The sequence below is a fragment of the Amblyomma mixtum genome, chromosome 1 (assembly GCF_055824585.1).
Source record: "Amblyomma mixtum isolate Tamu chromosome 1, ASM5582458v1, whole genome shotgun sequence".
Lineage (NCBI taxonomy): Eukaryota > Metazoa > Arthropoda > Arachnida > Ixodida > Ixodidae > Amblyomma > Amblyomma mixtum.
Genome location: NC_143012.1, coordinates 193,445,548 through 193,459,606, shown reverse-complemented (window position 1 = coordinate 193,459,606; position 14,059 = coordinate 193,445,548). Strand labels below are relative to the sequence as shown.

The 14,059-nt window shown below is 47.4% G+C and overlaps 1 pseudogene across 1 annotated transcript; it reads left to right on the top strand.

Annotated features, from left to right (window-relative positions):
* Positions 1–4,854: 4,854 nt before the first annotated feature.
* Positions 4,855–12,080, top strand: LOC149370382 (polyadenylate-binding protein-interacting protein 1-like; annotated as a pseudogene). The gene is made up of 4 exons (XR_016291265.1): positions 4,855–4,975; positions 7,554–7,695; positions 8,204–9,161; positions 11,538–12,080. The product of XR_016291265.1 is annotated as a polyadenylate-binding protein-interacting protein 1-like (transcript).
* The last annotated feature ends 1,979 nt before the right edge of the window (positions 12,081–14,059 follow it).

The window sequence follows — 14,059 nt, the reverse complement described above, 5'->3', positions numbered from 1 at the left end:
GCCATTTTCTTTCCTCGAAAATCACGTGGGCACTTTGTTGGCCTAAAGTGCGGTGAGGCGAAAGCCTTAAGTGCGATGTTGCTGCTTGCGTGGCTAATTCGTTGTTAAGATGTTAGGCTTCGCCTCTAAAAGTGAAACGTGACAGCGTCTTGCAACGCTGCCAGAGTTCATAGAACGCTATCGCCCGTTCAGTTGTACGCCTTGCTCATTTGTAAATTGGTTTGTGAGGAAAGGAAACATATCTGTCTCGCATACCTCGGGGGACACCTGAAACTCGCCGTAACGGGAAGGGAGGAAGATGGGAGAGAACTAGGACACCGGATTCACTAGGCGCGCCTTTGTTCATTCCAAACCATCGAATGAAGACAGAAAAAAAGAGCTAGCATGGCGGAGTGGTTAGCATGCTCGTCTCGCACCCCGGAGACCGGGGTTCGACTCCCGAAATCGACCAATTTCCTACACGGTTTTATTTATTTATCTGGCCTGACTAGAAGGGTTAATTAGGCTAATTGGGTAATTAAGCAATTAACTAAACTCAATCCCACTTACTTGGAGCATCATTTTACGATCCCTTTAATTGGTTGCATGGTTACTACCCAAAGTACAATTGGCCCCGTTTGAAATTCGCGCACTTTGACGTCACGACCGTTTCGACCAATTGAAAAGCGTGACATTTCTGTCGACAACAACTGCGCACAACGATGAGGCAATAAAGGCTTCCGCCTTAAAACGCGTTGCGTTCAAAGGGCAACCAAACAAACGGTAGTTTGGGTGCCGGGACATACCGACATTACGGGAAAACAGGAGGCGGATAGGATAGCTCGAATGTACGCAATAAACCGAGCATCCAACATTCCCGACCCCGCTGAGGAACTGGAGCCGGTAGCCCAAAGCTACACAGACATTCTGAACTATTACAGAGGGATCAGACGAAAATACCCGCCCCCACACAAACAACTCAATAGAGAAGACGCCGTAGCATGGCGACAGTTACAAACGGGAACATTCCCGTGCCTAAACATCCTAAGTAAAATCTACTCCACCCAGTATAAGAGCGAGTGTCCGTGGTGTGGAGACAAACCAACATTATACCATACCACATGGGCATGCGAGAAAATAGACAAGCTATCCATAATTGAAGACCCGAGTGCGGAACAGTGGCAGAGGATGCTATCCGGCGACATCATGAAAGTCCGACAAGGACTAGTAAGGCGTGCACGCAGGGCAGCTACCCTCAGCGGGGCCCTGGACTAGGGGAACCGACCATGATGATAAGATGGAAGAGCGCAACTCCTCGTAGTCGGAGACTTCAACGCACCCCAATCTGAATATGGATACGTTAAATCCACCAATAAAGGCACGATGCTATGGGAAACTTCACGCGATCTCGGCCTCACTTTACTTAATGATCCCCACTCCTGTACGCGGCTAGGCAACAGCGTCAGCAGGGATAGCACACCCGACCTGACTTTCACCAAGAATATAACTGAAGCCAAATGTCATAACACCAGAAATACGGCATCATAACAATCTCGTTTCATACGTCCGCACTCAAGTCAATTCCAACAAGCACTACGCTCACGGATTGGGATAAGTTTAGAAAACTTAGAGATACTGCTCCCACCAACATCGAAAACTGAGATAATTGGGTAGAGCAGCTGAAAAATGACGTGCGCAAGACGACCAAGGAGGTGGAAGCGGCGGAAGATCAGCCATCTCTGACTCCTAGCTTCTACATCTCTGGGAAGCGCACAAAAGCATCTTCAATAGATGGCAAAAACAAAAACACAACAGGGCACTTAAGCTAAAGGCACCCAAACTACAGAGGCAGATCGAAGCCCATACATCCGACTTATCTAGGCAACAATGGGGCCAGATATGCGACAGTCTAAATGGTCAGTTAGGTAACAAAATGGCCTGGCTCCTCTTAAGGCACCTCTTAGATCGCACTAAAACAAAATCTACTACCAGATCTCACATGAGCGAAATCATACACGGATTCTCCGGAACAGATGCGGAGCTCCTAGACGAACTTCGAAAGAGATACCTGAATACGTCTAAAAGCGACGCCCTTAACCGCTACACGGGTGCTCCCAACGAGGAGCTGGACAGAGACATAACGGACGCGGAGACATGGGCTGTAATCGGTCACCTTCGCACAACATCAGCTTCGGTACCAGACTGAGTCACGAATAAGATGCTGCGAAATCGAGATCGTAAATCTCTCTCGGCAGTTACCGATTTAATGAATGGATATTGGCGCAAAGCAGAACTTCCTCAGTCGTGAAAAAACGCGATAGTAGCGTTTGTTCCTAAACCCAACAAAAAGCTCAGCATTGACAACCTAACACCCATATCCCTTACCTCGTGCTTAGCCAAACTCATGGAGCATGTGATATTGAGCCGATTGCAAGGCTATGCTGAGGATAATGACTTATTACTCAGTACTATGGTAGTTTTCAGGAGCCACCTATCAACCCAAGACGTCATGCTCCAGTTGTATAACGACGTCATAGATCCCCTGGATAAAACCGGCACCAAAGCCGTTCTTGGACTTGACTTAGAAAAGGCCTTCGACTACGTGTCGCAATGGAGCAATTCTAAGAGGCCTCTTGAGCATAAATGTAGGTGCCAGAACCTACAAGTATGTCAGTTCTTTGCTGTCAGGAAGAACGGCAGAACTCTTAATCGGGAAAATTAGGCCGGATAGGCTAGAACTGGGAGATTGAGGCACGCCGCAAGGCCCCGTTCTCTCACCCTTTCTCTTCAACTTATCCCTCATATCGCTGCCTAGCAAGCTAAACGCCATAGAGGACTTACGTCATACACTCTATGCGGACGACGTTACCCTATGGGTGGCGAATGGCTCCGATGCTCACATAGAAGAAGCTGTTCAGAAAGGAGTACAAGTAGTCCAGGAGCATGCCAGTAGCATAGGACTAAAATGTTCTCAACCCAAGTCTGAACTCCTTCTAATCAGACATAAGAAACAGAGAGAAAACACCATAGAGGTGAACCTTCAAGGTTTCCCGATAAAGGAGGTCGAAACCATTCGAGTACTAGGTCTGTTGATTCAAAGTAATCGTAAGAGCAACATTACAATCACCCGTCTGGAAACAACGGTAAACCAGATAGTCAGGCTCATTCGAAGAATTACTGCTAAAAAGAGAGGTATGAAGTAGGCCGACATCTGTCGCCTTATACATGCATTCATCATTAGCAGATTCGCCTACTCTCTACCATACCTCAAACTTTAAGGTGGCCATCGACAGATTAAACAGGTTACTCAGACAGGCATATAAAGCTGGTCTAGGGCTTCCTAGAAACACACCCACGGACAGATTTTTATCCTTGGGTATACACAACACTGTACAAGAACTCATCACTGCACACAACGCGATGCACATCCAAAGACTGGCCAACACGACAGCGGGAAAGGAGACTCTAGATCGAATAGGCGTAAACGCTGAACCCATGTCTAACCGACCGGGCCCTCTACTACGAGGAGTGTGCGACGAACTAGTCATCAAACCGCTCCCCAAAAATATGCTACCAGGCTTCCACGATGGAGACGACGAGCCGAGCGCGGGCTCTGCACAAAAAGTACCTGAATCATTTTGGAGCAGTATACACCGATGCAGCCGATTATACTTTCAGTCAAGGGGCCCTTCGCTATCTGCGCATCCAAATTCATAGCTGGAAGAAGCGAGTGCATCTCTGCGGCCTCGGTCACGGTCTAGTACGCGGACCAAACAGAAGAAGCGGCCATAGCCTTGGCCATAGCAAATACTGACGCTGACATCATTCTCAGTAATTCCAAGACTGCCATACGCAACTTCTCGCGCGGTAGAATATCCCTAGCTGCTAGAAACATCCTCAGCAATATTACACTGTAACGAGAAATAGAACTGGTATGGGCTCCTGCCCATTCAGGGAACCCAGGGAACGAAGCAGCCCACCAACACTCTCGAGGTTTTGTCGGCCGAGCGGTGGGCTCGTCCAGGGGGATCCGAGATGGAGGCAGTGATTTCGTACCACGACATTACCCAATTCTAAAAACTCTCTAGAAGAATCCTCCCCCGCACATATCACTCTCCAAACATCAAGAGGTGGCTTGGAGAAGACTTCCAACCCATTCTTACCCGAACCCGTACATTTACGCCCACATCTACCCCGATATTATAGACCCCACCTGCAAACATTGCGGTAGCACTGCCACCCTCGATCATATGCTCCGGAAGCTCTTATAGAAGCTCCCTCACCAGACGCCTGGGATGAAGTGCTGCGCAGTTCGGACCCCGCCGTTCAGGCAGGAGCCATCGAGCGCGCCGAAGAGGTCGCCGCCAGCTATCAGCTAACGGCCACCTGGCCCTTCTGCTAAGCATCCAGGAACCCTTCTTTTACGACAATAAAGTTTTCTCTCTCTCACTCCATCTGAAGCCGCAAAAACATATTGTAAAACAGAGCAAATAAACGTTTTCCACCACCCCCAACGCATCGCGCCGAACGGGTGGTGGCGTTCCGTGGACTCCCTAGCAGCGCTACAACACGTTTTCGCGTTCCACTCCTAAAGGCCAAGATTAATTAATGCACCAACAGAATGAAGTGACAATCGCGTTGCAGAATGCAGCACACAGGCTTTTTTCGGCTTTCACCACTTTATCTGCTCAAGTTCGTCGTAATTTTTTTGTTATGTCACAGCGCTCTTCTCTTTCATAAGGGGGAATAATGCCACCCAGTATTGCCAGGTGGCGCATAGCTGACGACGAAGTAGGGCTCGCGCCGTCAGGAAAGAAATCTTTCTAGGAGGTATTGCGTCGATCATCATCATCAGACCGTCGCTCGTTGCGGATACTTAGAAGCAAACTTAGAAGTGCCACGACAGTCCTGCAGCGGGGTTGCCCGTGCCTGGACTCGACAAGGACCAGAGCTCTCTGCGAAAGATAGAAAGGACCTGACCTAGCGGCAGAACCAGGTATGTACTACCTTTGTCGTTTATGCGGCTGGCTTTCAACAGTAATTATTGCGATGTTTATTCTTAGGTCAAGAAAGAGCCGCTGTACGTTTTATAAGTTAAGCTTTGCACATACATGCTGAAGTGACCACCGCGGTACTCCAGAATGGGCAACTGCTCGGCCTCAGTCTGCTAGGCAATGTACTGACAAGAGGACTGTATTTTTCTAGGTAAAGCGTTCATCAGTGGGAGGGGATCATTTGTTTTTAAGCATGAAATGCTTTTAACTCCCGTTGTCGGCAGTGTGGTGACGTCACGCTGAGACCGAGAGGCAACATCGGGGCACTGAATTCCATTCATCCGGGCATTGAAACGAGAGCATCCGGGCACCGTACGAGGTTTAATGAGATTTAACGAGACTCTCTAAGCCCTCCTACAGGACCGGCATAAAGGCGGCGATAGCTTCGCGCCGAACGGGTGGTAGCGTTCCTCCCTTCCTGTACGGTTCGGTTCGGGTGTCCACCGAGATAACAGAATTACTGCGTAATTTCCTTTCCTCGATAGGCGTCGCGTTCGAAGGGCAAGGAATCGCACCAAATGGCTGGTGGCGTTCCGTGGACCGCCTGGCAACGCTACAACACGCTGTCGCGTTCACTCCTGAAGGCGATTCTTAAGCGTTGTTAATTAGTAACAGTATTTAGTCATTAATCAGTATTTAGCAACTAATTAGTAATTTGTCATAACTTCGTCATCAATTATGTGTGACGTAAACCAGTGGTGACGCTTCTGCACCGTCCTGCATTTCATGCTTACTCTACTCTGGGTTACTGGAGAGGAGATTTCAAAGTGGTGCGGAAAACGCTTTCGCCTCTACGCACTTTACAAGTTCGAACGCGCTGGATAGACATTCTTGTCAGGCCTGCGTCTCGTCGTCTCCGCGTTCGCTTCGTGTTATGCCTGTAAACATTTCATGCTTACTCTACTCTTGGCTACGCGAGAGGCGGAGTTTTTTTCACTCTGAGGAGGAAGCCCCGGTGAAGTGGAGGGGGGTGTGACGTGTGGTGGGATGGACAGCGTGAATTTGAATTTTTTTTGTGTCTAGGCATGGTGTTTTCTAGAGAGGATTACACAGAATAATCTGCGCAGCTGTAATTAAACATCACCCTAGCCAGCAGAATGGTATCCGCGTTCTTGATGATCAAGAGGCACGGACGGTGTTTTGCGGGATGCTAGGCACAAGTTTGGGTAGAATAAAATTTCAGGGATAAAGCGTCTGACCAGCGGAGCTGGGCGAAGTCCGCATAGAAACAGAAAGGGGGGAAGAGCTGTTAGGAGAGGGGCCCTTCGTGTTTTGGGCCCCTATAAGCTATGACGTCTGTATAGCTTAGGATGAAATTAATATAAAATAGCAGCGGGGGGGGACAGTATGAAAGAAACGGTAAAGTCCCCAGCAGAACAGGTAATTGACCCAATATATGCCGAAAGTCGGTCGTACAAAGGGCCAGAGTAAAGAAATTCCTTTGCAATATTGGGCTGATTACCTGTGCTTATCATTACAAGTTTGTGTGACAGTTGAAGAAATCCATGGAAGACTGGTCTTGGTGAAGTATCTTTAAGTCAGCTTTTGTGAGGATTATCGGAGCGTTTTTTTTTTGCACGGGTATGCTGAGGTGGATGACAGAAAAACTCACTGCCATAAACACCCTCGCAGCAATGTGGATCGTTGCATAATCCCCAGTGCCACGTCGTGTGCCTACGTCAGCGTGGAAAGTAAAAAAAATCAGAGGGGCACTTTGTTGACCTAAAGTGCGGTGAGACGAAAGCCTTAAGCGCGTTATTGCTGCTTGTGTCAGTGATGTGTTGTTAATATGTTAAGCTTCGCCTCTAACAGTGAAACGCGACAGCGTCTTGCAACGCTGGCAGGGACCGCCATTGCCCGTTCGGTTCTTCGCCTTGCTCGTCGGTAAATTGGTTTTTGAGGAAAGGAAATGTATCTGTCTCGCATACCTCGGGGGACACCTGAACCTGGCCGTAACGGGAAGGGAGGAAGATGGCAGTGAACAGAGACACCGTATTCACTGGAGGCGCCTTTGTTCATTGTGGACTATGGAGCGGGAATGAAGAGTGGTTAGCATTCTCGTCTCGCACTCCGGAGACCGCGGTTCGATTCCCGCACTCGAACAATTTCCTACTCCGTCTTATTTATCTGGTATGACTAGAAAGTTTAATGAGGTTAATTGGGTAATTAAGCAATTAACTAAACTCATACCCAGTTGCAGAATCACTTTACGATCCCTTTAATTGGTTGCATGGTTCCAGCCAAAGTACAATTGGCCTCTTTGAAATGCACGCACTGTGACGGCACGACCGTTTCGACCAATTGATAAGCGTGACATTTCTGTCGACAACTCCTGTTTACAACGATGAAGCATTAAAGGCTTTCGCCTTAATATGTATGACAATTGTAGGGGAACAGCTTTCTTCTTTGAGGCCAGGACAGAAATTTTCATATTCAACATATTCACTCAGCTGCCACGAGGAGGACATGTTATGAGGAGCGTGTGGAGAGGAGGAGTAAACTCCTCCTGTGTTCTTCAAGGTATTCTGTTCGATGGAGTGGCCTACGAAAGACTTGCGCAGCTGCCCTCCACTTCGGCAGCTCAAGTGCGCCTTTCGCGACGAGCCAGAGTCCGCGAGTGCCCCCTCGCACGCCCAGGGCCTCATCAAGAGGGCGCTGCAAGGTGAGAGAGCGTTCGGCCGCGTTCACCCAGGCTGGAGTGGAGTTCACCTCCCGTGAGCCCACATGAATGGCACCGTTTTGAATATTTATATCTGGTCGCATAGCGTTAGAAAGTTGGTTTTAGGAGAGTGCAGCGAGTAGCAAACGCTACCGCCTAGTTTACTTAAGTCCAACGCACTATAATCCTATCTGAAAACAACTTATCTCATAGAGTTGGAGGCCGGTTTCCAGGGAACGGTGCAATATTAGGGAGCTCGGCAAAGGTAGGTGGGGATCAGAGACCACGATATTTGTTTGCATGGACTGCTATCACTTCCGTATTAGAAAACCAGAGGGAGATGCCTTTGTTGTGCTTAATGCATGCCATGTCTTAGCGACCGGGCCTAAAACGTGGCTGCTACAGCGCTTGTGATTTCGGTGCGAGAGCAGCTTATGTCAGCGACAACGAGTGGACCAACAAGTGTTGCAGGTTTATTTGCTTTGTTCCTTACACGTTTATTTGCACGCAGGTCTGAACGCCCTTACCACCCAGCAGCCGACGAAGCTGCTGGAGGTTCTATGCCAAAGAGCCACACAGGGCCCTCAGAATAACAAGCCAGCTTTTCAAAGGTGCACCTTCCTAATCGCGGTAAGCCGGCTTTTCCCTCCTGTTCATTGTTCGTGCCATGTGACCAATGCAGTCCGTATTCTGGTCGACTTTCTTGCGCTATCCTTACAGCAGCACATAACAAGGTATAATGCCGTTGAGAGTACGTCGGATTACGCGGTACCTATGTGATGGTCTCTACCCATTACGTTTGTACTTGGTGTCTTTGCCGTCCGTAGCAGAATTCATATTTTGACTAATGCTTTGCTGTCGTTATTTGTCTTGCTTATTATTTAGAGTGGGCTTAATCTATAAACAACTGCACCAAACAAAAGCACGCTTTATCGATCGCCAGTAAAGATGTTTGCTGGTTGCTGGCCGTAATAAACCTAGGACTCCTGAGTTAGATTTCTTCAATTGAATTCATGGCATGAGTTCATTTCAATATGAGCTGCTTGAAACTGGCTTTCGGGTGTCCGTGCCTCTATCATTGTTAGTTATGGGCAATTTCAGCCGGACCGGGTTGGCAGTGTAATACAAATGTGTTCTAATCGTACTCAAGCAATGAAGCTGATTGCTTTTTTACGCATCATCCTGGCACCCGCAGAAAGAAAGCGGCGAGAAGTTTATGGAGATGCTTCTGGGCACCTGCGCCGAGTGGTTCGACAAGCGGGACCAGCTGCTTCAGCCGCCGAACGGGCCCGAGCGGGTGCTGCGCAGCTGGCCGGCTTTCGTGTCCTTCTTGGCGAAGCTCCTGCTGGGACTGCGGCGTCGCAGCGGAGAAGGAGACATGGCGAGCAGCAGGCTGTTTCCGGGCCCAGCTGCTGTGCGACTGCTGCCACGACATTCTGCAGTCCCCTTCGCTGAACAACGCACAAGAGGTAAAGCTCTATAAGTATGTATTTATACGGTTCCTCAGAGCCATTATTAACTACCTGTGTCCCTCAATCATAAATTATCAATGCGCCGCGTAGGAATCAAACGAGTCCTAAAGGTGTCTAAAAATGTGACAAACTAGAATTGTGATCGGTTGGTTGGTTGGTTTTATGGGGTTTAACGTCCCAAAGCGGCTAAGGCTATGAGAGACGCCGTACTGGAGGGCTCCGGAAATTTCGACCACCTGGGGTTCTTTAACGTGCACTGACATCGCACAGTGGACGGGCCTCTAGAACTTCTCCTCCAAAGAAACTCAACCGCCGCGGCTGGGCTCGAACCCGAGATTTTCGGGTCAGCAGCCGAGCACCATAACCACTGAGCCACCGCGGCGGCTAGAATTGTGAGGAACCCAATGCTCTGCTCTCAAAGAGTTTGGAGGGATCGCATAAAGTTATTTGGTCCAATCACGCAAATAGGTGCACAGAAATTAACATGACGGTCAGCAGTGATTTTAGGCGGCACTACGAGCGCTCAGAACGCGGTCCGGTCCGCACTCCTCAGAGAGTTCTTCAAAAGAAAGCGCACGAATGGCATACAGAGCAGAAGCAACACAGGGAAATCCATGGAACGCGCCTGCGTCCTATGTGCCACACGTGTGGCTTCATTGAATAAGTAATGCCCTAAATAGACCACCAGAGAATACCTTAATACGTTAGAGTTCGTTACACATTCAAGTGCCTACTCTTGAAGAAGCCAGCGCCAGAAATGCACCTTTCGCCTTTGGATCTTTAATGTAAACCTCGGATGCTCTGCACAAGTAGGTAACCTTAATCATTACTGCGAAAGCTAATCAAGACGAATGTATCTATTTGATTCAAGATGGTGCCCTCAGCGCCAGAATGAATGGTGCATTGGTGAACGCAACGCGGCTCGCTCGCATCTTCTGATGGGAAAATCGTGCTCTCAGTAAGCTCTTATTCGTCAGTAAGCCCCAGTTCGTCAGTATTGATGCCCTTTGTTCCAATTACCTTCCGGTCACTTCTGCCGTGCCGCAAGGAAGTGTGCTTGGACCATTACTGTTTTTGGTCTACATTAATGACATTGTGGATGTAAATAGTGAACCAGTGCAATTCAGGCTTTTTGCCGATGATTGTGTTTTATTTCATGAAGTCAGATCCTACGAAGACCAAGTCATTCTTAATTCTAACCTTCACAACATTCACTCATGGTGCAGTCGATGGGAGATGGAACTTAACAATGAAAAAAGTCTTTATGAAAGTGACCAATAAACAATGTAGCCTATCATTCCCGTATGCCCTTCCAAATAATTCGCTTGAAGAAGTTAACGAATGCAAATACCTAGGTGTTACTGTGACCAATAAACTTAGCTGGAACAAACATATAACCAACATATGTGCGTCATCCTAGTGCAAAGCTTCTAGCCTACACATCCATCATCAGACCGAAACGTGAGTACGCATGCACCGTATGGGACCCTTACACAATCCATAACATTGAGGCACTGGAAATGATCCAGCGAAATAGTGTTGGATTCATCTTTAATAAATATCGTTCTAATGACTCTCCAACCACTCTTACAGCACAAAACAACATACCGGCTTTGCAAACACGAAGAAAAATTCAACGATTCAAATTTCTTTTTCTACTCAAACGTAACAAACTCTCCATGAGACCAGATTTATTTTTTAAACCGATCACAACGTGACTAATACGACATCGTCACACGGAATCACTAACACTTTACAGCGCTAGAATCAATGCTTTTAAATACTAATTTTTTTCCTCACAATAAATCGAAAGAATGAACTCCCGTCTGAGGTTGTAAACAGCATCGATGCCATTAACAAAATTACTTATTGATCATTGCTGAGTTGTTTTTTCCTTGTTCTTTACTATGTTCTATTACTCTTATGTTAGTTTTGTGCTTGTAATCTGCCGTGCCTCTTTATTTTTTGTGCTTTTACCCCTTCTGCTTGGACCCATTTCAGGGTCTGCAGTATTCTGTAAATAAATAAAATAAATAAATTAACGTACTCGAGAAATTGTATAATATAGTAAAGTATCAACGACAAGATAGACAGTACATTTAAGGGTCATTACTATTGTTCATCTATAAGGAACTCAGCGTCGAGGTTCCCCTCTGGGTACAAATTCAAAACTTTGCTCGCCGCTTTCTGCAAAAAACCACAAGCCCCTGTTAGTCACTGTGCTATATTTGCTGGCTTTTGTTGTTATCCGAAGTGATTCCGCTCTGCTAAGCTAGTCTTAGCAGTGAGGGCGCTAAGCGTCATGCGATATCGTCCTCAATGTTGCCCTCCCGCGCTTACCACTAACCACCGCTGTTTTTTTTTTTCTCACAGATTGCGTGTTCGCGGTCGGTTCTGAGGAGCACCGGCAAGGTGATCGAGCATAACGCTCCCCACCTGATGCAGACCTTGGTGCAGCGGATGCCGGAGGCGTTCCTTCAGCCCGGCCTGTCTGCCACCACGCGCAGGGATTTGCTGGAACTGATCGAGCTGCGCGGCTCCGGATGGGTGTTCAACCTTGAAAAGAAGGAGTACTACGAGAAGACACCAATTTATGTTGAAGCTTATATGGCAAAATTGTTGATTTGCTTGCAAGCCTGTTTAATTCGGCAGCAATCAGCAGTCAAGGATGGCGCTTTATTTCTTGCTGCGCTATTATTTTTCATAGTAAAAAGCTCGTGACAGCTCTAGAAATCTTTTTCTTTTGTTGTGTTAGCAGTGTCTTGAGCCAATTGTGATATCGTCGTCAATAAACGAATGTACGTTTCGATCGAATATAATGCTGTGTTGTCTCGAGTTTTGTGGAAGCATCTGCGGAGCCCAACAACTTCAATGCGTTTGCGTTGCACATCGCGTTGAATAGAGCTATACAAAGCCATGCAAACGCTAGATGCCCTCCTTCCGTGCGAGATCTACCGCTGGTTCATTCCGTGACACATGTTGCTGTGATCACTGCGGTTTAAAACCTCGATACCAGCGCCATAATGCAGTGAAGGTGATTGTATGCGGCGCTGAAACGAAATTGGTATGGGTGATTAATAGAAACATCCCCATAGAGCGAAAATGAAAAAAAGCTGTGCGCGGGGCTGTTCTCTTCTCGGGCTCGGTTCTGACATCCTGATTTGTTTAGAATGCAACTCTACCTTCTCCTGCCTTTTTGAGCTTTTTTTTTAAGTACACATGGTTTTTTTGGGACTTGATCACTGATGTTCATCAGTTCTGGGTCTGAGTGTTGTGTTTTATCGGAAGCTCTTGAATCAATAAAAATATTTCAGTAAAAAAATCTACGTAACAATTAGTGAAGAAAGAAACATGCGGCGGTGGTCACAGATCTCAACTAAGGAAAGTTGAGCCTAAGGTCATGACGCACTGTAAAATTGAACTTTCCTCCCATACTGACGACCCGCTCCCCCCTGGAGACCAAGTTAGCGGGCCGAGCAGTGTTTACACACAGCTGCACTTATACGCGGCTCCGCAGAGGAATTATGGGTCACGTTATCAAGTCGCATTGAAGAAACGAATGCAGCCGGTGCATTTAACGAACAGCTCAGGTTTACGACTCGACGGACGGCGAAGGTATTGAACAATAAAACGTTTTCCAAGGGAAACCTTTCCATGACAAACTGTCAGGCTGCGACCAAATAGGATGCATTATTGAGATCTTTCGAGCACTGAGCGGGCGGAAATTTTAGACCGGCTCCTCGGACATTGGGCAGAGTGTGTGTGGCGCTCGAAAGGACGAAACAGGACTGGGCTACTGAAGAACGTATGATACCGAGGGATATAAAGCAATACCGCATCCCCCTCTCTGAATTACGACCACGTGCTCCGATATGACAAATTAGTACGCAAGCTTTATGAGTAGCTTGAAGCGCTGCTCATTTTCTATAGTTTCTAAATCTTTGCCTCCTTTTTCTGTTTACCCTTGTTGTGCATGCTGCAGACAGGCTTTTGAAGTATCCCATCTTCAATACTATAGTTCAATACATTTTCTCTATCTGTATATGGTATCCCTTGGCAAAAATGGAAGTATGAGAGTATCAGTATCGAAAAAAAAAAAATCGGCAGTGGTTTGGGTCTGATTCAAGCGGGTTAATTGCGTTAGCAGTGGTGTGCGCGTATTTGCGGCGATTCCTCGGCGCGTTGCCTTCGCCTGCTAGCATTGCGGCATTCCTGAGCCGTCAGGTGTTAAGGTTCACCGTTGACCGATATCGTGGAACCACTCTGGGAGGTAGACCATTGTCGCCTAGCTGCATCCTTAGTACGATGCTTTGCAAGATCAGGATCTATAGCGCACAAAATTGAAGGGACACAACACAAGCGCTAAACTTACACTGAACGATCTTTATTTTTCGCGGACAACCTTATAAAGGTCACGTAAGGTACAGTAACAGATGACTAAAAGTTCAGGACGTGCAAGGAATGAGAAAAAACAGAATGCAAGCCACCAAGCAGTGAGCACGTTTCACACTATCGCCCGCTGCCTTGCGTCCAAGAAAGCTAAGTACTTTTTTGATAATGACAACGAAGGATCCTTAACGCATTTTCCAATCCCTCTTTTTCCATTGCCGCTGCTTTAATTATCTCCCTCGTTTTTTGATCACTATTTTTTCAAACTACTGAACACTCATCGAACTTAGGCGCGCAGTTGTGACCACGGCAGTGACGAGCCAAATTACCTGGCCCCTCACCTCTAGCATTTCTGTAGTGCTCGCTGAGTAGCTTATTCAGGCACCGGCCTGTCTGTCCAATATATAGCGCGTCACATGAAAGTGGCAACCTGTAAACAGCGTTATCGGTGCAATTTACAAAGCGGTTCTGGAGCCGTACAGAGCAGACGTTCCTCTCCTGCTCAT